Raw genomic sequence first — 25656 nt, forward strand, 5'->3', positions numbered from 1 at the left:
CATGAATGACAAAATACATTTTCTTGTAATTAATTAATTTCAAAACGTTTACAGAATATAATGTATACAAATTTGTTTTTAAACTTGAAGAACGTGGTTTGGCTCAGACATTGCCAGAAAGAAATGCTAAATTAATCATGTTTTAAAATTAAAGACTTCCAAACTTAACCTGAGTTCAAGAAGTTTGTTTTATTGAATTTTGAGCAAATCTACTGTGGCAATCTGTCTCTACTGGCCCGGTCTGGCCAGGTGGTTAAGGCACACTACTAGTAATCTGAGAGTCGCGGATTCGAATCTCTATCACACCAAACATGCTCGCCCTTTCAGCCGTGGGGGCGTTATAATGTAACAATCAATCCCACTATTCGTTGGTAAAAGAGTAGCCCAAGAGTTGGCGGTGGGTGGTGATGACTAGCTGCCTTCCCTCTAGTCTTACACTGCTGAATTAGGAACGGCTAGCGCAGATAGCTCTCGAGTGGCTTTGCGCAAAATTCAAAACAAAGAAACTGTCTCTACTTTCGTATTTCTATTCATAAGGGATACAACTAATTAACACAAGCTCTACTATCCACGCTGAGTAACTGACTGCCAGACTTATAACGCACCAGCAGCTTAAAGTGCAGAGGAATATTTTACAGTATCACATGGATTCGAACCAGGCTCATCTATTGCTCTACTACGGAGTTAACTCGTGCTCTGGACTAAAGGGAAAGCAGCTAACACCTTGACCACTACTGTCAGCTCGAAAAGCGGAATTCGACCTCCATACTTTTAAAACACCTAGGGCCTCAAGGTGCTGAGCACTGTTTTTCTTTTATTTTTGTAAATATATACAAAAGTAACGGGGCAACGACAGAAACAATGTACTGCTGTCAGCTGGAATTCAAAACGGAAGTAATGCATGTGAAGTACAAATGCTTAAAGGTTATACCGCTTATATGTTGAACAGTTTGTTCTGGTGCGAGGACTCGCTTACAAGTATTACGTTAATTCTAACGTAACTGAACAAACTGCTTTACACGTTTACATAAAGCCGCTGTTCCCAGTCAACACAAAGGCGTCACTGTTAATACTTTGGTTAAAGGCCTTAACCTTTTTGGCTGTTTGACGCTGACAATAATAACTCGTTTCTCATTCTCTCTTTGGTTTAAGGTAACTGAGCCCGTGCTACCAACTAAAAGAATGAAATTACCTAAGAAACAAAAATAGATATACGAATTTTGTAACACTTATGCCATATTACTTGTTTGTTTGTTTTTGATTTTCTCACAAAGCTACTCGAGGGCTATCTGCGCTAGCCGTTCCTAATTCAGCAGTGTAAGACTAGAGGGAAGGCAGCTAGTCATCACCACCCACCGCCAACTCTTGGGCTACTCTTTTACCAACGAATAGCGGGATTGATTATCACATTATAACGCCCCCACGGCTGAAAGGGCGAGCATGTTTGGCGCGATCGGGATGCGAACCCGCGACCCTCAGATTACAAGTCACACGCCTTAACGCGCTTGGCTATGCCGGACCGCCATATCACTCAGAATGATTTGCTTTCACACACACAAAATAGCTTAGCATAAATCAGAGCCATCGCTTTTTAAAATGTGTACTTCCTAAAATTCACTAGCGCCATCTTGGGATTACCATATGCACATGAAGTCCATCGCGTAGAACTAGGCTAACAAGTTTCACAGATGCTGAATATAACTGTCCTTTTTGTCATTACTTATTTGAAAAAACATATATACACGGATTTTTCTCGAACATTATAGTTCATTTAAATGTTTTCGTAGTCCAACTACTGTTAGTTTTGCAAGTCCATTATCACAAACGAACTTCGAACATATTCTACGAACACTTGTGCAACAGTTTAGGTTATTAAAATTGATTTAACACAATCGGGTATAATAAAAAAAATTAGGCTGATATTTTGAATGTGTGTACTTATATTACGACCTATCAGATTCATATATGTAACAGTTGACGGAAATCTATATTTACATGGTATGTTATAACATCTTTGGCTTGGGACTGACATTTTTCAACCTAACGGCCAGGTCAAAGACACTTATAAATCAGGTATGGCTGTTCGTAATTTTGAACCACTGAACAGAGGGAAAATCATTCAGCCATTATTTAGTCGCCACAAAAACTTGTGTCCGGATCTTTGAAACGAATAATTGCATTGATTGTTTGCTTTCATAATGCGTCCACAGCTGAAAGTGCTTAGCGTGGTCAGCGACATTACATTTCGAACCTTGGACCCTTCGATTCTCAACTCGACACGGTAATTCTTGTAGTTCAATACAGCAGCTTTATTATTTCTAGTATTCAGCAGGCCTTCATTATAGAACAAAGTATAATAATAAAAAAATATCAAATATCTGGGCTCCAAAGAAAACTGAAAACACCAAATAAACATAAGTGAGAGAATTTCCACTGGTAAGATTTCACATACGAAAAATTTCAAAGGGAAGAAATCCCACTGTTTCGTTATCTTATGAGACTATGACGACAGCTGGAACAGCATCGATTGGAGGAGGATCCGCCACCAAATGGTGTTTTTTTCCTGAGGCGCCAACTATATGCTAACCATGGAGTCAGTTGCACACTGCGACGTCTCGAAAAGTGACGATTGCCGTTCTATGATTGGTTCAAACTAAAATGACCTAATTTCTTGTGTGCAATATTTTTTCTTTATCATTATATAAGATGGATAATTACACGGACGTTTGTGCTCATGTCCTTTTTACTCTATTTCTGTTAGGTATGCAAAATTTATTTAAGAATATATTTACTTGTTTTAACGCAAAGCTATCTGGTAGGGTCCCTGCGTTTTGTCCAGCGCGGGGAATTGAACCGCGGATTTTAGCACGGGTTAACGGTACGTTTGCGTATTTTACAACCCTAAAATCTGGGGTTCGATTCCTGCAGATAGCTCAATGTGACTTTAGTTTAGAAATAATCAGCCAACTGCCGACTCACTGGGATGGAGTTGTGGATAACTGGGCTAGATTACATGTAGGAATTGTGTCACTATAGCATGACGTGGTTTCCTTTTCTGCAAGGTCGGATGATTTAACCGTGATTGATTATTAGTTCCACCTAAAAATAATCGCTTACTTTATTATAGTACAGTGACGTGGAATATTTGTGTACATAGAAAATCTCTTCTCGGTTGGCCCGGCTAGCGCAGATAGCCCTCGTGTAGCTTTGCGCGAAATTCAAATAACAAACAAACAAGCCTTCTCAGATAATACTGTGAGAGGCCCTTACATGGCCAGGTCGTTATGGAGCTCCACTCGTAATCTGAGCGTCGTAGGTTCAAATCCCCGTCACACCAAACATGCTCGCCCTTTCAGCCGTATGGGGATGTTATAATGTTACGGCCAATCCCACTATTCGTTGGTAAAAGAGTGACACAACAGTTGGTGGTGGGTAGGGACAGCTAGCGCAGATAGCCCTCGTATAGCTTTGCGCGAAATTCAAAACAAAGAAATAAGCTTTGCATGAAAAATTTCGAGAAAAATCAAACAAATCTTGCTGTAACACTGAATCTCAAGCTTTAGAGAAGTATCCCTATTTTATTGATTCATTTATCAAAAATAGCTTCTTTTATTTGTTTATATGTTACTAACTCAAAATAATCATGGTTACCGTTTCCATATTCATTTTACCTCACAGAGACCTTCAGTTATCTATATAACTACACTCTCTGTTGTGTGTCCATGTAGCCACTTTGCAGAAGGTGGATGAATCTTCACCTAAATTGGAGGTTAAGTGGATACTGTCTGTTGTGTGTCCATGTAACCACTTTGCAGAAGATGGATGAATCTTCACCAAAATTGGAGGTTAATTGAGTACTGTTTACTATGTGTTCGTGTAACCACTTCGCAGGAGATGGATGGATCTTCACCAAAATTGGAGGTTAATTGAGTACTGTTTACTATGTGTTCGTGAAACCACTTCGCAGGAGATGGATGAATCTTCACCAAAATTGGAGGTTAATTGAGTACTGTTTACTATGTGTTCGTGTAACCACTTCGCAGGAGATGGATGGATCTTCACCAAAATTGGAGGTTAATTGAGTACTGTTTACTATGTGTTCGTGTAACCACTTCGCAGGAGATGGATGAATCTTCACCAAAATTGGAGGTTAATTGAGTACTGTTTACTATGTGTTCGTGTAACCACTTCGAGTGGTATGGAGGTTAACTGGGTCCATGTGGAGTATATAAAATTTTCAATTTTGTATTTTGCGTATTCAGTGGTCGTTTTTACGTTTCCACCATTCCTTCGCCAAATTTGACATGAAGGTTTGCTGGGACAATGCGATAATATACGCAAAATTATGATTTCGCATTTCGTGTTTCGCAACTTATATCAATATAAATAATATTTTTTTCAGAGCTAATTTTCACATTTCCAGATAATGCACAGGAAATGTAGCAGCTGAAACGTCGTGATAAAAATTGGATATTTAAAACTTTATCAACAAATGTCAGTATAATTTCCCGAACTTAACGAAATCAATATGTGCAAAATGTGTTCCTGTCACAACCCAGTGCTTATCATTTTTATTTTTTAGTTTGAAAAAAAAACGGGGAAAAAAATGACCACCTGGTCAACGAATTAAGAAATTCACTAAAACAAAGTAAGACTTTTGAGAAACGACCGTGGAAACGTGAAGGTTTAGCTTTGTGCAAATTCATAAACTATTTGGAGCAACCTTAATTTTATAAAATCATTGGAAGTCCACAAACAGATTAAACAGATGCGACAATGAAACATGGTTTGTAATATTTCTGTAGTAAAATGTTTATAATGTTCGACAGTTTGATACAATTGCAAATTCACCTTATTGTATACATATGTGTGTATTTACACATCTAAATTCAACTGGAAACAGCATGAAACTATTATTCTATAAACTGGTGTAAAGATGAATACGTTTCAGTCAAGGCTTAGCTTATTGCTCATCATGATGGCCTGCGTATTAGAAGGTCCGAAGTTCCCACATCTTAACATGTTTCATTAATGCTTGCGGTTGTGGACGGGTTATAAGAGTGACAGTCAGTCGGTTTAAGCCTGGACGAGCCCTTGTGTTGGCAGATGCTACTTAAAGTTCTCTCTGAATTAGCAATTTAGTTCTTCACGCCAAAGCTACACCAGAGTTATCTGTACTAGCTCTTCCTAATTTTAATCTGATAGATTGTTGTTTTTTTTTGTTTTTGAACTTCGCACAAAGCTACTCGAGGGCTATCTGCGCTAGCCGTCCCTAATTTAGCAGTGTAAGACTAGAGGAAAGGCAGCTAGTCATCACCACCCACCGCCGACTCTTGGGCTACTCTTTTACCAACGAATAGTGGGATTGACCGTCAGATTATAACGCACCCACGGCAGAAAAGGCGAGCATGTTTGGCGCGACGGGGATGCGAACCCGCGACCCTCAAATTACGAGTCGCACGCCTTAACGCGCTTGGCCATGCCGGGCCATTAATCTGATAGAGACAAAACAACTGTTCAAGAACACACTCAGATAACTTCTGGGCTACTCTAAACAAAAAAGGCGGAAGTTGACTGTAACTCTTATGGCGCATCCCTATGGCCTCGAAGTGCGGAAAGCGAATTTGCAGTAACGAAATACGATCTCTGGACCCTGGGATTCACAGTTCGGCACGCTAACCCTTAGGCCCTACTCGACCCATAACGTGTAATATAAGATTTTATTTCGCAAAATGTCTACGAACCAACGACAAATGAACAGTGTTGAAATGACGAAAGGAAATAGCCGTACTTGTGTTATCATTTTGTTTTACTAATATACGTATTTAGAAACAAAACAAAAACGCATCTTACGGGTGGTTAATGTAAGCAGGTTTATTTCCATTTTTGTTCTTGTGCCCAGTCGTGGTAATTATATGCTGTGGATACTGATAATTCGAACGAGGATCGGATGTGTCGACAAAAACTAAGCAAAAACAACAACAAATAGTAGCTCGTATTATTAAAACAAACATAAATAAATCTTTCTAAATAATTTGTAAATTTTTTTTTTCCAAGCCCGTGTATCTTTGAGCGAAATTCAAAACAAACTCAAACAAATGTTATGTTCAAACAAAAAAGAAAATAATTTTTTTTTATATATATACAGCGCTTACCACTGGCACAGCGGTATGTCTGTGGACTTACAATGCTAGAATCCGGGTTTCGATACCTGTGGTGGGCACAGCACGGATAGCCCATTGTGTTGCTTTGTGATTAAGTGTATTTAGTTTGAGGTATGTCATCAACAGAAGGCTATTTGCTTTATAAGTTGTGTTTGGTTACAGTCGTACAAAATACAATTAGAGTGAAAAGTATTTGTTTGTGGCAAAATGAGTAGATACTTAAAATAACGTAACAGTTATGTTGCACATACATCGAGCTAGAGTGAAAAGTATTTGTTTGTGGCAAAATGAGTAGATACTTAAAATACCGTAACAGTTATGTTGCACATACATCGAGCTTAATATTAAAAAAAAAAAATTGAAAGGTTGTATATTAGGAAGTATGTTCGAAGAAAGATTTCACACTGTGGGAAGACCAATTAGAATTATTTGTATAAAAACAAATGAAGGAAACATGTACAGTTGAACACAAGAGGGAAGCCTCAATAACCTCGGCACTTGAAATTGTTTAAAATGGGATTGGAATAATGTAAGAGAGTTTGGGCGTGGTCAAATTCGAAAGGATTTGATGTCGTGAGTCCGAAACTGTAATTAGATCTCATATTGGTCAAGAGATGACAGAGCTATGAACTAAACGTTTGTACTTGAAAACGACAAACATAGGGCCGTTCCATGAACCCTTATGTCGCGGCTAAAATGAACCTTGGTCACATCAGTATATATGAATACATATATATAGAGAGAAAGAGAGTCGTTTATGCCTGAAATGTAATTATACTATTAGGGAAAGTTAAGCACATGGCGAACATTATAAACTTGATTAAATATTCCAAAGAACTATATTATTGTTTTGTTTTGTTTTCGGTTGTACAAAGTAAAAAAAAAAGTTTATTTCATAACAACGTTCCACCAGGTTCACCTGACATTACCAAGTGAGATGCAAGAGCTAGGTACATGTTTTTAACATCTCGTACGGGAATCAGAAAGACGTATGGTGGATTGATTCCTAGACAAAGTCTTCCGGGACTCTCACTCTTTTAACTACAGGGTGGCCCGTAAGTCCCTACCCATCCATATATCTTATGTATCCAGTGTATCTGTGTGCTGTCCCTCATTCTCGCTGCATAATATTATGCGACGCCATTTTCTGTGAGACATTTTCCTCAACATAGCAGGGGTTATTGTTCAAAATGCCGCTGTAACAGCTGCCTTTAACTCATCATTAGTATTATAACGTTGTTTAGACACAATATATGGATGGGTAGGGACTTACGGGCCACCCTGTACATTTTGAGTAGAGATTTGTACTCTTAAGACATCCGAATTCTGAATCGACCACTAGGGTTACTGGACTAGCATTAGTTTCTATATTCCCATCCAAAATTCCACACGTGCCATTTTACACATTATAAGATCCTGTTCTTCAGCACTATTAAACCATTTTCTCTGCTGTTTTCGTGAGTTTTGTCGATACAGATGGCCGAGCAAGCTTCTTACATGCAGCCGTAACGTGGTCAAGTCGGAACTCGAACATTTCTACTATTTTAACCAAGGGCAACACAGTCCAGCCGAATCCCCAAACTCCGCATCTCTGTTCCGGAACAGTGTTGAGAGGCCACTTCTTTTGGCGGTAAAATTGTTTGTTTGTTTTAGTTTAACAGATCGATTCCTTTAGTGGAGTACATTTGTTTTGGTGCTAAGTTAAGAACCGTGACACCCCTGCCCAGTCTACCTTTCTTATCGATCCGCGGATTGAGTCTCAAGGGTAAGGAGCACCTGTACTACCCATACAGTGAGACAGGGAGGGGGTTAGAATTCTAAAAATAAAAAAAATGTTAAAGGACTCGGGTCAAAATTTAAAAAAAAATACTGTACTAAGAAATGAGAGGACACACCAAACATGCTCACCCTTTCAGCCGTGGTGGCGTTATAATATGATGATCAATCCCACTACTCCTTGGTAAAAGAGTAGCCCAAGAGTGGCGGTGGGTGGTGATGACTAGCTGCTTTCCCTCTAGTCTTAGACTGCTAAATTAGGGATGGCTAACGCAGATAGTCTTCGTGTAGCTTTGAGCGAAATTAAAAAACAAACTAAGAAACGAAATTAACGTGTCCCAAGATTAAAAACAAATGTTGGCTCATATTTTTTATGCAACTAATGAACAACCTGTATTTATGATTTATAAACCACCGTCCCCCCGGTTCAGCAGGAGGCCCTATTGTTCATCGCTCTAAAAATCGGGTTTCGAGACTGTGGAGGATACAGCGCGTATATCCCATTGCAAATAATTTATAATTACGCACCAGCGTGTTTATAAACAATAACACTGGGATTGCGCTTGTCAACAAACAAATAATCTGTAATTGCACACCAGTGTGTTTACAGGATTTTATAATAATGAGATTGTGCTTGTGAACAAACAACAGACAAATAATTTATAATTATACTCCAGTCTGATTACAGGTATATTTATAACACAGGGATTGTACTGTCAACAGACGTATAATTTAAAACTTCTCACTAGTGTGTTTGTAGGTATATCTATAACACAGGGATTGTACTGTCAACAGACATATAATTTAAAACTTCTCACTAGTGTGTTTGTAGGTATATTTATAACACAGGGATTGTACTGTCAACAGACATATAATTTAAAACTTCTCACTAGTGTGTTTGTAGGTATATTTATAACACAGGGATTGTACTGTCAACAGACATATAATTTAAAACTTCTCACTAGTGTGTTTGTAGGTATATTTATAAAATATGGATTGTACTGTCAACAGACATATAATTTAAAACTTCTCACTAGTGTGTTTGTAGGTATATTTATAACACAGGGATTGTACTGTCAACAGACATATAATTTAAAACTTCTCACTAGTGTGTTTGTAGGTATATTTATAACACAGGGATTGTACTGTCAACAGACATATAATTTAAAACTTCTCACTAGTGTGTTTGTAGGTATATTTATAACACAGGGATTGTACTGTCAACAGACATATAATTTAAAACTTCTCACTAGTGTGTTTGTAGGTATATTTATAACACAGGGATTGTACTGTCAACAGACATATAATTTAAAACTTCTCACTAGTGTGTTTGTAGGTATATCTATAACACAGGGATTGTACTGTCAACAGACATATAATTTAAACCTTTTCACCGAGGTGTTTGTAGGTATATTTATAACCATCACATGTTCTGAAAATTGGATTTAATGAAACTTAAACATAGTTTCAGGTATTTCTCACATTAGAATATTTATTTATCTTTGTCAGAAAGTTTTAAAATCTTCTACTTTGTTTATTAATTCCGCGTCATGAGTCTGAACACACAGTTGCATATTTAATAGGATCAAGTGTTTTACTCTATACGTACAAATCTATATGTATATGTAATTATTAGTTTCTGATTACATATTCCTCAGAATCTATGTACGTTCGACAGTAAAACAGAATGCTAAATACGTTTGTTTTTCTCTTTGACATAGTTATTGTTCTAACATTTTCAACCATCAAATCCACAGCTTCAGAACAGGAATGGATTAATCTCAGCTCTGATTTGACCTTTGACCTGCTTATGTTTGTATATTCTGCCTTAAGGAACACGACAGTTCAATGAGACATCCAATTATTATTATTACACTTTTTAGTTCCTACTGATGTGGTTCTATTAAAGGCTCAGTGTAGCCTCGCTTCAATAACTATTTTGATGGCTCTAAAGCGTTATTGGTTTGTTTTTTCCGAGGTACGTTTTTTGATATTAATAAAAAATTAGAATGATTAAACTACAGCCAGTAGAGGTTAATACGGTAGTTATGTGACATTAAACTACAACCAGTAGAAGTTAGTACAATAGTCATGTGACATTAAACTACAGCCAGAAGAAGTTAATACAGTAATCATATGACACTAAACTACAGCCAGTAAAACTTAATACAATAGTCATGTGACATTAAACTACAGCCAGTAGAAGTTAATACAATAGTCATGTAACATTAAACTACAGCCAGTAGAAGTTAGTACAATAGTCATGTGACACGTTTAAGTAAATACACAACAGACAACAAATCAAGAAAAGTTTCTATTAATACTCCAATATTTAATTGTTATCCTTAAGTTGTTAACTGGAATTTCTTAGGCTTAGAAGACCATACTGAAATACGAATGGAAATGGTGTTCTGTGAAATTCTAAGTTTTCATAGAGCAATCGTGTGTCGTCTCATTCATGACATTCATCACACAGAAAATACGAAAACGTTCTGACTAAGTAGGGTAAACGTTTATGCTGTTTACATAAACATTCACTCTGCTGTTCGTTTTTAATCACGTTCCACCTTTTCTTTCGCGGATAAGCGAACACTTTCAGTTACGTTTAAGTTTATAATAAACAGAAGTAACGAAGACAATACTTGAAACTAACTAACCATTATGAATCGAATAGTTTAACCCTTAAATAGCGGGAAGTAACACCATCAACTGATGATGGCCACCGTTTAAGAGTTAGCATTAGAAAAAAACGCGAAATTTTTTTACATGCCGTCCAACAGAGAGACTTAAGCATTTGGATAACTACATCTGCTCGGTTTCTTTTATTAATAATAAATATTTCTTGTTATCACAGTACTAATGAGTTTCAATAACATTCACATGGGAGCACAAGGGCAGGAAGATATATCATACTTCTAATCAATTTAAGCTAAATTAAGCCATTTGCTAAAAGGTTGGTACATCAGTTAATAACCGAATAAGCCAGGAAATATCAAATAAGTATAAGTGATACATTTGTTTGTTTTTGTTTTGTTTTAATTCCACCTTATCGAAAAACAAGTGAACGTGAATGTTGGCATTGACGCATGCGCCGCCTGCATCATGCGTCAACGTTCTATAGGGTTATAAAGGTCTTGACTGCTCTGTGATGCGTATTACTTATAATAATATATGATATATGTTGTTCTACTTAAAGTTTGAATCCTTTTCACTTCAGCTTGTACTTTTTAAACCATTTCTCGTCGCACATAAATTCATACAAAACAAATACGAAAAATAATCTCGAGCACATATAATTGATAGTTCGACACCAAAATTAAAAACAAACAAACAAGTACTGTATCACTGATAGATATTGCATTGTTTATATTTCTTTACGGTGGAAGGTTCTATTTCGATAATTATAATAATATATTCAATAATTTATTGTACAAAGTACAAATATTAATTATTAATAGCGATAGAATAAAAACCCTATAAAAACTAAATAATATTTTATTACAATTTTAGCTTTTAAAATAAGAAACATTAGTTTTCAGAACAGTTTTTGACTGTAGAAACTTCATAATGGTCGTATCAGTGATCGAAATGTCGTATCTGTTCTAGAAAATAATCTTATTTACTGTGAAAGCTCTAAATTGTAACAAAATATATTTTATCAGTAAGTAATCTCAAAACTAAACAAAATAATATTTTGTTTGCATTTACCACAAAACAAGTCTCTTTAGCTTCCGAAGTAACGTTTTAGTCAATAACTTTGAAATGAGAAACGAAAGCAAATAAAAACTTTTGCGCCACAAAAAAAAAAAAAAAATTGAAACAAATTCGGCAGACGAGAGGAAAAAAAAATGTCGTTGCGCTTAAAACAACAGAAATGAGAAAGATAAAAATTAATAATTTTTTAAAACTTACACATCAGAATTATTCCCGTTGTATTTCCCGAATTACAGGTTGCTTCAATTATTTTCCCTTCGAATCAGTTATCAACAAAAATGTACATTGATACAGCTTTTATCTGTTATCTTTCAATGCTTCTTTAGGCCAGATAATTAAACGTGAAACTTATAATTTAAATATGGCTACCTTCTTCCGATTCAGAGGGACCGCTGATTATAAGAAGAATTATGATTTTAATTTAATTGCTTTATGTTTTTCGTGGATTTTTTGTTTCGTATTTGTGCCCTTTATATTTCTTACGTTATGACTTTGACATCCGACACCACAATATAGATTAAGGTATCCTATCTTAACTGCCACGTGTTACTTTATCTTGCAAACTTTTAAAAAAAACTTGCACGAGTATTGGGAAGAAACGGTAACATTCCATACGACTAGTGCTTTATGCAGTTACCGCGTGACAAGTCCGCGTTCAACTAGTTGGACTACCGACGCCATATTTGGAAAATACATTTTAAATGTTTAGGGAAAATAATCTTCCCCGATATCATTAAAATGAAGACTTATTATTTTTCGAAACATGACAAGGACTAACAAATAATAATAAAAAAAACACACCAACAATAAACTTTGGTTTTCTTGCTTAAGATACACCAGATCATATCAATGAACAAACATTCTTACATTTCATTCACAAGTACAAAACCATTTTTTAAACATCTTTGAAAGGCTTTCAGTGGATTTTGGAATTACACATTTTATTTTTTATAACAGTTAGAAAAAAAAACATAACGAAACAAATTCTTATATTTGAATAATAGATATATAGGTATTCTTTAAAATTGCCCCAATAAAATCAACTTTTTTAATAAGCCTTTGTATTCCCGTTTTATATAATAAAAACCTTCAAAACAACTTACCAAACAACTGTGTACTGACAGACAATGTTATGTTCTTTAATGGTTTTACTAAGTAAACCTATGCTTAACTAGGCGTGTCTAAAAAAAAAAATTGAACGAATAAGAGTGCATAACTAGGTTATTATTATTTGTTTCATAAATAGGCCTAAGCGCTGCATGAAATACAAACATGTAATATTTGATTTTTTACGATAACAAGGAAGAGTAGTAACACAAAGTTTTTTGTTATTATTATATTATCAGTAAATTTTTACACACTTTGGTAATTTGCGACGTATTGTATTAAATTACACCCTCACTTTTTGACAATATTCTATACAATACTACGCATTTGTTTGCTAATATTTTACATTATATCACTTGGTTGTATTTTATCTAGTATCACGTGGTTGTATTGTAATATTTTCCTAAGTATACCTTGATTGTTTGCTAATATTTTACATTCTATCACTTGGTTGTATTTTATATAGTATCACGTGGTTGTATTGTAATATTTTCCGAAGTATACCTTGATTGTTTCCTTATATTTTACTGAGTGGCACAGGAAGTCTGTCCCAAAAAAAGCGCATCAAGACTAGGAAAATTGCTCCAAGGAAAAGCAGGAGAATCCATAAATTTTAATCCAAAACCCAAGAGTTTCCAGGGCCCACATTCGCTTGGTCAAATAAAGTTTGCTCCCCCCTTTTAATGTGTTGCCTACACCACTGTAAGAACCGCATGACTGCCATATTTCACTGAGTAACACCTATTTGCTTTCTAATAGCTTGCATAGTATTATAGTTATAACAAAGTGCTTAGTATTATAGTTATAACAAAGTGCTTAGTATTATAGTTATAACGAAGTGCTGTAAAGTGAAAGTACTTTTGGAGTAAAATTTTTGGAGTTTGTAAAAATTTTGAGCGCGAATAGTTACCAACAAAACTTTAACTGGAGTACAAACATTTAGCAACGCTATCAAAATGAAACCAATTAATGCCATTGGCAATCAATGTTTTCTTTACTTTTTAACTGAAAAGACTAGGCCTAACGAATTATTTATTAAAACTTGTTGCATAAACTAGCTGTTTTGGTTAGGAATTGTAGGAACTTATCAGTAAAAGCAAAGAATAATGTGTGATAAATGGTACTTTAACCACGGTTAAACTCCCGCGTTATCCTAAGTAACGACTTTCGTCTTTAAACTTGAAGTACAAATTAAAACTATAAATAAATATTTAACACCCACAAACACTCTTGTCAAACGTAAAATTTTCGAATGGCTAAAAGTTAAGGGTATTAAAAATCCACAAGTAACATAATTATATATTCTGTTACTAAACTAATGCAAGTACGTTTATATATGTATATATATATATATGTCATAATGTAATAAACATATTAAAGCGTTTTTATGTCACTAATAGATTTATATGGAGATTATATAAGATTCTATATGAACACTTGATAGTCTTAAGTATAAACCAATGTTTTAAATTCGGATCATCTGGATGAAGTTGAAAAACCAAGACATTTTAATGTCAGATAAGTGAACTAAAATATCTACAACCATAACGGTGGTTATTCAATAGTTGTCTATTCTGTAGATTTCTTGGTAACTGCGAAGACACTGATTGAATTTTGAAAAGTTTTACTTAAAACGTTTGGCGTAAATATGTCGCAGAAATGGAACCCAGAGTCAAATGTGCGCACACGACAAATGTGATTACATTTTTTCACTGTTATTGTTTATTATTAAAATGTAAAACAGTAGAGACAATAATTTATGTCTGATACATATACTGGGAGTCTTCTGTAATTAGTCTAACCGTGTGTTACTTCCCTATTTATATATATATAATTTGTGGTTGGTATTAAACCAAATATAGGCCACTTTCAGTATATTTAATTCTAGAAGATATGAGACAAAGTGTGAAACGTACAAGAATCACTTGATTTACATAAATAGAGATTTAAAAAAAAATCCATTTAATAAGGAGGGCCAGGGGAATCAAAATTAATAAACACCTCAAAACTTGAGAGAGAGAAAAAACAGATCGAGAAATAGTTGCAAACTTAAAGCTTTAGTCAGTGTTTAAAATACACATAACTGGGGTTACCCGAATGTATAAATTAACGACAGGTGTGAAGAGAACGCACTTACCGTTCCCTCGTGAAGGGTGAAAGTGAACACATTACTCCAGTGTGGGTCCTGTGTTACACGTGACACGTGAATAAATCGCTATATTTACTTCTAATTTCTTTCACAAATATTAGTTTAAAAATTCACAGTCGGATGGCGTTGTAAGTTTAGCTTCATTATCTCTTATTCCACTAGGTAAGACATCACAGCACATTATATGTACTATCATATGGTGTCGTTGTTGTTTTTGATCTTCGATTAGATCGTGATAATTTGTAGTTAGTATTGAGACGTATCTAGTTAGAGATACTCAGGTATGAACCCTATTATCCGAATGTTAATGTCACAGATTTCTCTGGTTCCCAGCCGCACAGCGGTTTACTTCCGTAAACAAACACGACGGAAGAAAAGCGAGAGATAAACGGGAAAAATCGTTACGTTGGGAAAGGCACGAAGGAGTAGCGAGGTTCAACGTAGTTCCTTTTACCATCTTCTCGGTATCTCCCGCGCCCACCAGAAGAGGTCCCAGTTAAACGTCTTTTATCACGGAAAACAAGCAGGACGGATAGGTTTCATATTGGTAGGCACACAGCACAATGAGAGAGAACGGATAGTCCTATCCACTCACACACTATTCACTCTAGACAGGGCAATGACTTCACGTGTAGGGGTATTTTATTCCCATTTCACTTATTCCGGTAGGGAGCGCTGCATGTCTTGGCGCGATGAAGTGATACTGGCAACGCAACAAATATTGTAGTATATGTACGTGTAATTATATTTTTTTACGTGTAATTATATATGTTTTACAACATAATTACTCATATTTGGTTAATAATATTCTCTTGTGGCAACTTGATACGAAACTACAATAATTATCATAACATATTTTTTATTTATTTAATTAATTCTTTTTAAAAACAACAGGGGGAGGTAGTGAGGGGGTTACTGGGGTTGAGGATACCCCAAAATGAGCCTCAACTTCCCCTGTAGCCATAGCATGTTAACTGTTAAAATTGGTTGATAACCTAACTACTAAAGGATGAAGAACGCAGCCCCCTCGATTTTGTTTCGCTTACCCCACTAAATCCCCTCGCCAGTTCGAGGCTAGTACAGCCAAACAATAAGAGGTGCTTTGTTCTATATTTTAATTAAAAGTAAGATATATATACAGGTTTTACAAATACGGTTAAACGTGTTTTCCTGATTTTATTTTTATTGTTTGTCACTAAGTTTTAAAGGACAAGTTACTTGTAAAAAAATAAAAATATCTTATTCTACCTACAATTATAAAGACACTCATGATAAAGAGAAAGACCCGTATTGTCAACTGCGAATATTTTTAGCTGCACAAGTGGATACTGAAAAAGAACAGGTTCGTTTCTAATTTACGAAAAAAACTCAGCGGCACAGCGCTAGAAACAGGGTTTCGACACTCGTGGTGGGCAGAACACAAATAACCAATTGTGTAGCTTTGTGCTTAACTTCGAAACAAACAAACAAAACAATCATTCTTGTGGTAAAAATTTATGCAAAAAAAACTAGAAAAATTCCCATTGAACTAATGACCTTCTAAAAATAGCTAACTAGATTTTTTATGTAAAATAATAGCTGATAATTGAATGTTAATTGGTAAGTGCTTAAAAGGAGCAAGTTAAACCAATGACTTTAATGCTATTACCGGATAAGGTAACTACTATCATCCGATTCGTAGAGAGAGAATGGACAGTCGGTTTTTACTGATTACAAGTTGACAATTATATCATAGTGGTTCTCAAACATATTTGTTCATGGACCGCTTCGGAGGGACAAAAACCCATATGCCACTTATTTACTCTACCTCTCTTCAATGCTTTGTCTTGTTACTGAAAAAAAAAACATAAAACGTGGAGGTTGCGTGTCAGTTACTTACATTTTGGACCATCTGAAAGACCTTGACGAACTACAAGCGATAAGAAGACCACACTTTCAGTCACTGCTATATCGGATTCGAAGTGCCATTTTTGACATACAGTGCTCTTTACTATTATTGCTGGCTACTAAATTGTAAAAAGTAATTACTGTATGTCACTGTGTCCCCTGGAAGTGTCATCATATTTTTACAATCCATCTTCATAGCTGTATTTGTTTTAGAATATGCTGAATATAAAATGAGGTTATTTGGAAACGACCACTAATAGATTTTTTTTCTTACGTTTCTTAAGTTTGTTTTCACACAGAAATAGTAGAAAAATACAACTCATGTCACTGTAGCCTGACTTCCTAACGTTGTGACCTACAGTTCCAAACATCCTCAACTCACACTTCCTGGTGCTGACTCCTCAACTTCTTAACATTGTCGCCTCAAGTTTCTAATGTTGTCACATTACACTTTACAACATTGTCGCCTCAAGTTTCTAATGTTGTCACATTACACTTTACAACATTGTCGCCTCAAGTTTCTAATGTTGTCACATTACACTTTACAACACTGTTGCCTCAAGTTTCTAATGTTGTCCCATTACACTTTACAACATTGTCGCCTCAAGTTTCTAATGTTGTCACATTACACTTTACAACATTGTCGCCTCAAGTTTCTAATGTTGTCACATTACACTTTACAACACTGTTGCCTCAAGTTTCTAATGTTGTCCCATTACACTTTACAACACTGTTGCCTCAAGTTTCTAATGTTGTCACATTACACTTTACAACATTGTCGCCTCAAGTTTCTAATGTTGTCACATTACACTTTACAACATTGTCGCCTCAAGTTTCTAATGTTGTCACATTACACTTTACAACATTGTCGCCTCAAGTTTCTAATGTTGTCACATTACACTTTACAACACTGTCGCCTCAAGTTTCTAATGTTGTCACATTACACTTTACAACACTGTTGCCTCAAGTTTCTAATGTTGTCCCATTACACTTTACAACATTGTCGCCTCAAGTTTCTAATGTTGTCACATTACACTTTACAACACTGTTGCCTCAAGTTTCTAATGTTGTTACTTTATACTTCATAACACTGTTGCCTCAAGTTTCTAATGTTGTCACATTACACTTTACAACATTGTCGCCTCAAGTTTCTAATGTTGTCACATTACACTTTACAACACTGTCGCTTCAAGTTTCTAATGTTGTCACATTACACTTTACAACATTGTCGCCTCAAGTTTCTAATGTTGTCACATTACACTTTACAACATTGTCGCTTCAAGTTTCTAATGTTGTCACATTACACTTTACAACACTGTTGCCTCAAGTTTCTAATGTTGTTACTTTATACTTCATAACACTGTTGCCTCAAGTTTCTAATGTTGTCACATTACACTTTACAACATTGTCGCCTCAAGTTTCTAATGTTGTCACATTACACTTTACAACATTGTCGCTTCAAGTTTCTAATGTTGTCACATTACACTTTACAACATTGTCGCCTCAAATTTCTAATGTTGTTATTTTATACTTTATAACACTGTCGTCTCAAGTTTCTAATGTTGTCACATTACACTTTACAACATTGTCGCCTCAAATTTCTAATGTTGTTATTTTATACTTTATAACACTGTCGTCTCAAGTTTCTAATGTTGTTACTTTATACTTCATAACACTGTTGCCTCAAGTTTCTAATGTTGTCACATTACACTTTACAACATTGTCGCCTCAAATTTCTAATGTTGTTACTTTATACTTTATAACACTGTCGTCTCAAGTGTCTAAAGTTGTCACCCTGCACTCCACAACATTGTCATCTCGAACTTTTAGTACTCTTAACTAATACTCTTCAATATACTCACTTCAAACTTCGTAAGACCTGTCAAGGACGTAACAAGGGGGAAGTCAAAATACCACTGAACTATTTTGAAAAGTCCAAAAGGTCCACTATCTTTTACATTTAAAAAGTAAACACCTGTCTTTTACATAAATAATTTAAATTATTTGTTAGAAGAAAAGGCCCACATTTGTTTGGAAAAAGCGCCCCCTGTACTAGAGTGATATCTACCTTATTCCTTGTGGTATTCCTAGTAAAATGGTTTTCCCATATTACAGTGATTTAGGTCCACCTACTGGAAGTTGAGAGAGTGGTCAACTATGCAGTATGTTCGTCTCTTTGATCAACAGTTATGGTTAACTATATTAACTACTGTGCACCGATATAAGTAACAGAACACAATATGAATAAATATTAAAAAAAAACTGAGAGAACTTATCTAGTTGTAAAAGAGACTGAAGATATTAAAACATTCCAATCACTCTGATGTGTTAAAGTAAAAACTTCAAAGCTTAAAACATAAAAGTGAAACCTCCAAAACTTACGTTAACTAACTGAGCTAGAAAATGAGTTATGTGGAACTAAACGTTTACTTTTAAGTAAATACAAAACTCAAAAGTTAGAAAACATTGTTCACTTACTAATTGTAAAACTGGAGTTAACTTTAAGAGTTTAACTCTAGTGAAAATAATGCACACAGTTCCTAAGTTAAACAACAAAGGTAAAACGTCGTACTTGTGAGTTTTACTGTGTCAAAAAGTTAACCACAATTTTTCCAACATGAACAATAATTAATTGTGCAAAGTTAAAGCTGAGTTTTAAAGCTAAAACGACCTCTCATGTTTCGGTGGAAAATCCACCATGTTCAGAAGATAGAAGACACAAAGATTACGTTATATATCCTCCAAATATTGATGCACAACTTGTTTCCATACATGGTTGTCATTGACAACATTGACTTCAAGAATGTTTTTCTTTTGCGTCAAGACCGACATCTATATTCAAAATCATTTTGTTTTGAACGATTTTTTCACCTTTCTCTGTCACTTAATTCATTTTTCGTAGCTTTACTTCTATGTATATTTACATTCTCCTGATCAATGATATGTGAAGAGTTGGTCAAATTTTCCGTCAGGGCTGAATAACTCGTTTTTAATGTATCAAAAGCATTTTGATGTTCTTTAACTGTAATTTTCAAATTGATACTTGTCTGTCCAATACAACGTAAGCCACAACTACAACGAAGTTTATATGCAATACTTTAATTTTTTTACTTCAATTTTGTCTTTCTCATCATTCATAATAATAATTAATTTTATATGAGAAGTAAAACGTTATTTAACAACATATGTTTTTGATGAACACGTTATCTAATTTTTGTTGATCACGATGAAACATATGACAAACATATTATTCCTTTATCTTTCCCTGCAAGGAACATAGTTACATTGGTTAATTGCCAATTAGCAAACATCCTCTTGCATGTTTACAAAGTAGAAAAGGAACTCTGATAAACACATTAATGTTCAAAAATGTATGTATTAACTTTGAAGGTATCAAGCACATATTATCATACAACTCTCTCCCTTTATCTTCAGGCCAATCTCCACATCTACAAATATGTCTTTAAGTGATAAAACCCGCTTCAGCATATCCACTTGGCTACTACACTAACAACCATAAATGCAAAACGAAGAAAATTACACATTAAAAATAATCCTTTAAAATGATCACCTACCTTCTTAAGAAGTGAAAATCTTTTCAGATCCACTTCACTTTTTCCTCAAGCTTTATTGGTAGATCTCAATGTTACTTTGTTATTATAAAGTGTCCAGACTTCCAACCAACAAGCTACCTAATCCTAATATGAGAACTTTAAAATAACTGCTACCTTATTTAGCACAAGCTGTTCTCAGTCAGGAGATTTGTGAGGTGTTCACCCACTTTCAATGTTCACCTTCAAATCTATTACAAGCAGATACTGAAGATCATGTACTAGAGTAGTGTGGTGGATATGGCCACTGCCAAAACTGTAAATGAAGAATTCTGGAGTGGGGTCTACAGCGTTATCTGTACATTGGTTCTATGGACCAGGGCTTCCAGTTGAGGAAAGTCTTCATCAACCATGTTATTACTCATCACACTGAAGGTATCCACACATCTATTGCCCAACCAACCTCCAACAGAGTGCATTATGTTTTTTTCTTACTTCTATCAACAGATGTAGAACATAAAGAATGTTGCTCTTAGACCTTTCGGTCTTCTGAAGTTTTTCTTTTCGACTCCAAGAGGGGCTAGATCTGGTATTGGGACCTCTATTAAGAAGACCAGTATACTAGGCATCATAGTGCTGAATGCACACTCCCTGCTCCATGTCCAGTACTCCCAGTGATGAAGTGAGTGATGGTGTCGTAGAAATCTTCAGAGTTCAGAGAACTAAACCTGCATGTCAGACACTACATAGCCTGCATGTTAGACAATCCACAGCCTGCATGTTAGACACTCCACAGCCTGCGTGTCAGACACTCCACAGCCTGCATGTCAGACACTCCACATCCTGCATGTTAGACACTCCACAGCCTGCATGTCAGACACTCCACACCCTGCATGTTAGACACTCCACAGCCTGCATGTCAGACACTCCACAGCCTACATGTCAGACACTCCACAGCCTGCATGTTAGACACTCCACAGCCTGCATGTCACACTCCACATCCTGCATGTTAGACACTCCACAGCCTGCATGTCAGACACATTTTCATGCAGTGTTCTCATTTTACTGCCTTCAATAATATAAACACTGGACCAGCCCCACACATGAAAGGCAGTGTGATATTAGTAATTGTATACACTGGGCCAGCCCTGCACATGAAAGGCAGTATGATAATTGTAATTGTATCATGTAAAACATACACGACATCTAACATAGCCAAACATTTTCAGTCATTAGTGGTGTGGTCAAATGCCCATCCTAGTTAACACATCTAAGAGACACCTCACATTAAATTCAGAAATCTGCGACTACTCTGCATGGCTGGTCATTTTCACCAGGAAAATCATTTGAGCACTCGGAAAGCAAAAGGTAGCAATATCCATTCAGTTATTTTTTTCTAAACGAAATTAACACCCGCTATTATAGCTTATTATATCAATTACTTGATCAGGAGGTCATCATAAGCATCTTGGCCAAATATTGCATCTAAGAAGCTACCTCTCCTCATCAACCACTTGACCAAGTCATGTTCTGAGCCATGAGGATACAGCATCAGGATCTGCACTACCTGTTCGCATCACTGATATCATATACCAATTTCTTCCATCTCATGTGATGGTAATGTTTGCCCACTAATTCATGTATTTCTCCCTTAGCCAGCCCTGCCTTCAATTAGGATTGTGTTTCTCTGATTGGTGAGTATTTTGAGGTTCTGAATAGACTTTTGTATTTCGTTTCAAACATCCCCAATCATGCTATTCCAATAATATGGGCTTATTTTCAAGGGTAACGTTTTAGAGATATTTTGGGTGATCAGAATACCCCTTGCTCTCTATCCTGAAACATTGACTGCATGATAATGTATGACATGAATCTTCACAGCATTGGTAAAGATGAAAGCTCCAGAAGAGTTCCTGTGGATCCTTCAGCCTCGGCATGAAATCCACCCTCTTCCAAATTGTATACACATCTTATACTTTCTCTGGAATGTTAAATACATAGATGTTCAAACAATAGTATATTTCTTGTTGAGATTTCAAAATTCCCCCCACTTTTCTCATACCTGTTAGCTTTATTCCCACGGAGCAGTTGGTTAGACCTGCTTGTAGAATGGTAAGGAAATACTGTAACTTATTGATATCTCCAATTTACAACAGGAGTCATCTAAAGGAAAGTCCTAATACTTATAGAAGTAAAACCACACAATCACTTTTGACACAAATAATAACACAAGAGAATAAAAGAGCAGAGGCAAGACTTTAGTTGTGTGTGTCAAACTGATTAGAAAAATGTGATGCTCTTATTTCAAAGATCTTATCAGTTTGGTGTACCTTATATAAGTTAAAGTAAAGCCATAAATCTTAAAAACTAAAAATTAAACTAGAGAATGAGTTAACTAAAACTAAAAGTTTACTTGTAAACAGAAACTTAGCTCGATGGTAAAACAAAAATTGTTCAATTACTAAGATTCAAACTCTGGTTCACTTTATTTTATTTATGGTTTTTTTTACCTTAAGTAAAAATAATTATCAAATTACTACTAGAAAAGTCCAAAGTTAAACAATAAAAATAAACTAAATCTCATGGTCACGAGTTTTACAATGTTGAAGCAAAGAGGTCAAAGTTTAAATGAAACAAGTTAACACTGCATACAAATATATCTTTGCATCATTGTATGGAATTGTAGTCTAAGTCTTTCTAATTCTAAATATGTCCTACCTGACAGGAGCAAGCCTGGCTTTACACACAAACCAAAATACACAAACAAAGCCAGGTTTGCACACGAATCACACCTTACATCCAAGATTTGTATTGTTTTAGACTTAACATTTTTATCAGTAAAGCAGAGGACAACGTTTTGACCTTCTTAGGTCATCTTCTGGTTAACCTTGAAAGGTTACAGTGTTAGGTATTAGTAAAAGTTTTAATATCCATACCAGCCACCTTGAGATACATTTTTACTTCAAGTGGGTTTCTCCTTGTCACGGACTTGGAACTTAGATGGAAGATGCAGCTGTCTCTATCCTTTACCCTATTCGTCAACAGGAAAATGACTTTTACTTTCTGATACGTAACGTTTCATTTTCTCCGTAAAAAAAACACAAAAAACTGTTAATTACAAATCAATTGCATGTTCTCCAAATAAGAGAAGTTGAAGTGAGAAACTCGTGGCGTTCAAGTTAAGAACATTTTGAAAAACTTTAGATCCAAACTAAACAACAGTACCGCCCTCTAGTTAAGTTTCTTACCTCACATTTCTTCAGCTATTACCTAACACTGTAACTTCATACTTTCTAATTATCTCACACTGTGTTTTAATGGCGGTTCTATGGTACTCTATATCGTATTTTTCTTCATCGTTGTTCAAAATCACAAGAATATATTCAAAACACTTTCACAGGTACGTTAATAACTGAAATATCTACCTAGAAAATATCCAAGTACGTTTAAAGACGCGTTCATAACTCAGGATGTCAATAGTTTCATGGAATTCATGGTCTGGCATAACCAGGTGTATCAAGGCGTTCGACTCGTAATCTAAGAGTCGCGGGTTTGAATCCCCGTTGCACCAAACATGCTCGCCCTCCCAGCCGTGGGGGCGTTATAATGTGACGGTCAATACTACTATTCGTTGGTAAAAGAGTAGCCTAAGAGTTGGCGGTGAGTGATGACAACTAGCTGCCTTCCCTCTAGTCTTACACAGCTAAATTAGGGACGGCTAGCGCAGATATCCCTCGTATAGCTTTGCCCGAAATTAAAAAAACAACAACAAACAAACATAAAATTCATGAAATCTGTCAATCTTTCTACCTATTGTCTCCAACCTCTCTATCATATAACTACAAACAATATGAAAATAGCAGTGCGAACTAGCTTCAAGAAGGCAGAGTTATTAGTTGAAATCGATGTAAGGTTTTTATTTCTGACTTCCTTTAGTATGGTCATCACCTGCGCCATCATAAAATTATCATGCCCATTTTTTAAATATTTTTAATGTACTTGCAGTATATTTGTTAACGTAACAGAAAACTCTGAATGAATTTAAAGGAATAGAGTTCCTTCGTGATTTCGATTCTTTGTTCTCTCGTGTGCTGCAAGTCAAATAAACACAACATAACCATAGAGAGCACCCAAATACTAAATAAAGAAACAAACATAAACAAACGCAAAATTAAAGAAACCTTACTTATACAACAACTCAAGCCCAAAATAAACCAATACAAAGGAACACCTTTATACCTATATTAAAATAATATAATTAATAATAATAATAAAATAAATAATATAAAATTATATATTCAAACATCTAAGCACGCCCTCTACATTCCGACACTCAGTTACACAACCCCTTTCAAACATGTGGTCAGCTTCCGGTGAGTTACCTCTTTCTTTCTTTGTGAACCTGACGATGACCGAAGAAGATCGAAACGTTGTTCGCTCCTCTATGTAAAATATTTTCTCAACCCAAACGAGCTGTTTTTACATATATAGAGTCTGTTTCTATAAGTACAGCCTTTAGTTTTAAGCCTAATGTAAACGTGGTAGTGATAATAGACTTTGTCTAAACAGATTGTGAATCTCGTGTTTTTTATGTCTGCTTTTGACTGCATTACAAGAAATTCAGTTGCTTGTTTGTTTTCGAATTTCTCACAAAGCTACTCGAGGGCTATCTGTGCTAGCCGTCCCTAATTTAGCAGTGTAATGCTAGAGAGAAGGCAGCTAATCATCACCACCTACCGCCGAATCTTGAGCTACTCTTTTACCAACGAATAGTGGGATTGATCGTCACATTATAACGGCCCCACGACTGAAAGGGCGAGCATGTTTGGTGAGACTGGGATTCGACTCGCGACCCTCAGATTACGAGTCGAACGCCTTAACCCATCTGGCCATGCCGGGGCCTTGTATGTTTAAGATCGGAGGAACCCTATATTGTTTTCTTTAATTGTTGTTGCTATCAACAATAAGTTGTAGTATTTCCAAATGCAGTTTACTATAGTTAGAACGTTAACAATTGGGTGATGTTACAGACATTGTGGAAAGTAGCAGTAAACGTCATAAGTGTAGAAAGACCAGAAGTTAGACTATAATGATTGGTGAGCTCGCACGCCTTTTCCAGGTTTTAGTGTCTTTACAATTTGCAATTAAACGAGGTTTTCCGTGGCTAATTTTGAAAGCTAACGATTTTGAAAACGAAGACATTCAGGAGAGAAATTAAGATTATACGACAGATTCTAATTTTCCCACATTTAGTGGCAAACAATCATTTAATTAGTCACTCTGTATTCGCTGACACTGTTTGTTTTTT

At 35.6% G+C, this 25656-nt stretch overlaps 1 protein-coding gene across 3 annotated transcripts in view; it reads right to left on the reverse strand.

Annotated features, from left to right (window-relative positions):
* Nucleotides 1-15564, reverse strand: part of LOC143228848 (hormone receptor 4-like) — a 126717-nt gene extending 111153 nt beyond the window's left edge. The window contains exon 1 of one of the 3 annotated variants that reach the window (XM_076460240.1): nt 14899-15564. The gene's annotated coding sequence lies outside the window, so the exon portion shown is untranslated. Of the gene's footprint in view, nt 1-12757; nt 13906-14898 lie in introns of those variants that run through there. The other 2 variants (XM_076460243.1, XM_076460245.1) reach the window with 2 other exon arrangements.
* Between the last annotated feature and the right edge of the window lie 10092 nt (nt 15565-25656).

The sequence above is a fragment of the Tachypleus tridentatus genome, chromosome 10 (assembly GCF_004210375.1).
Source record: "Tachypleus tridentatus isolate NWPU-2018 chromosome 10, ASM421037v1, whole genome shotgun sequence".
In the NCBI taxonomy this organism is placed as follows: domain Eukaryota; kingdom Metazoa; phylum Arthropoda; class Merostomata; order Xiphosura; family Limulidae; genus Tachypleus; species Tachypleus tridentatus.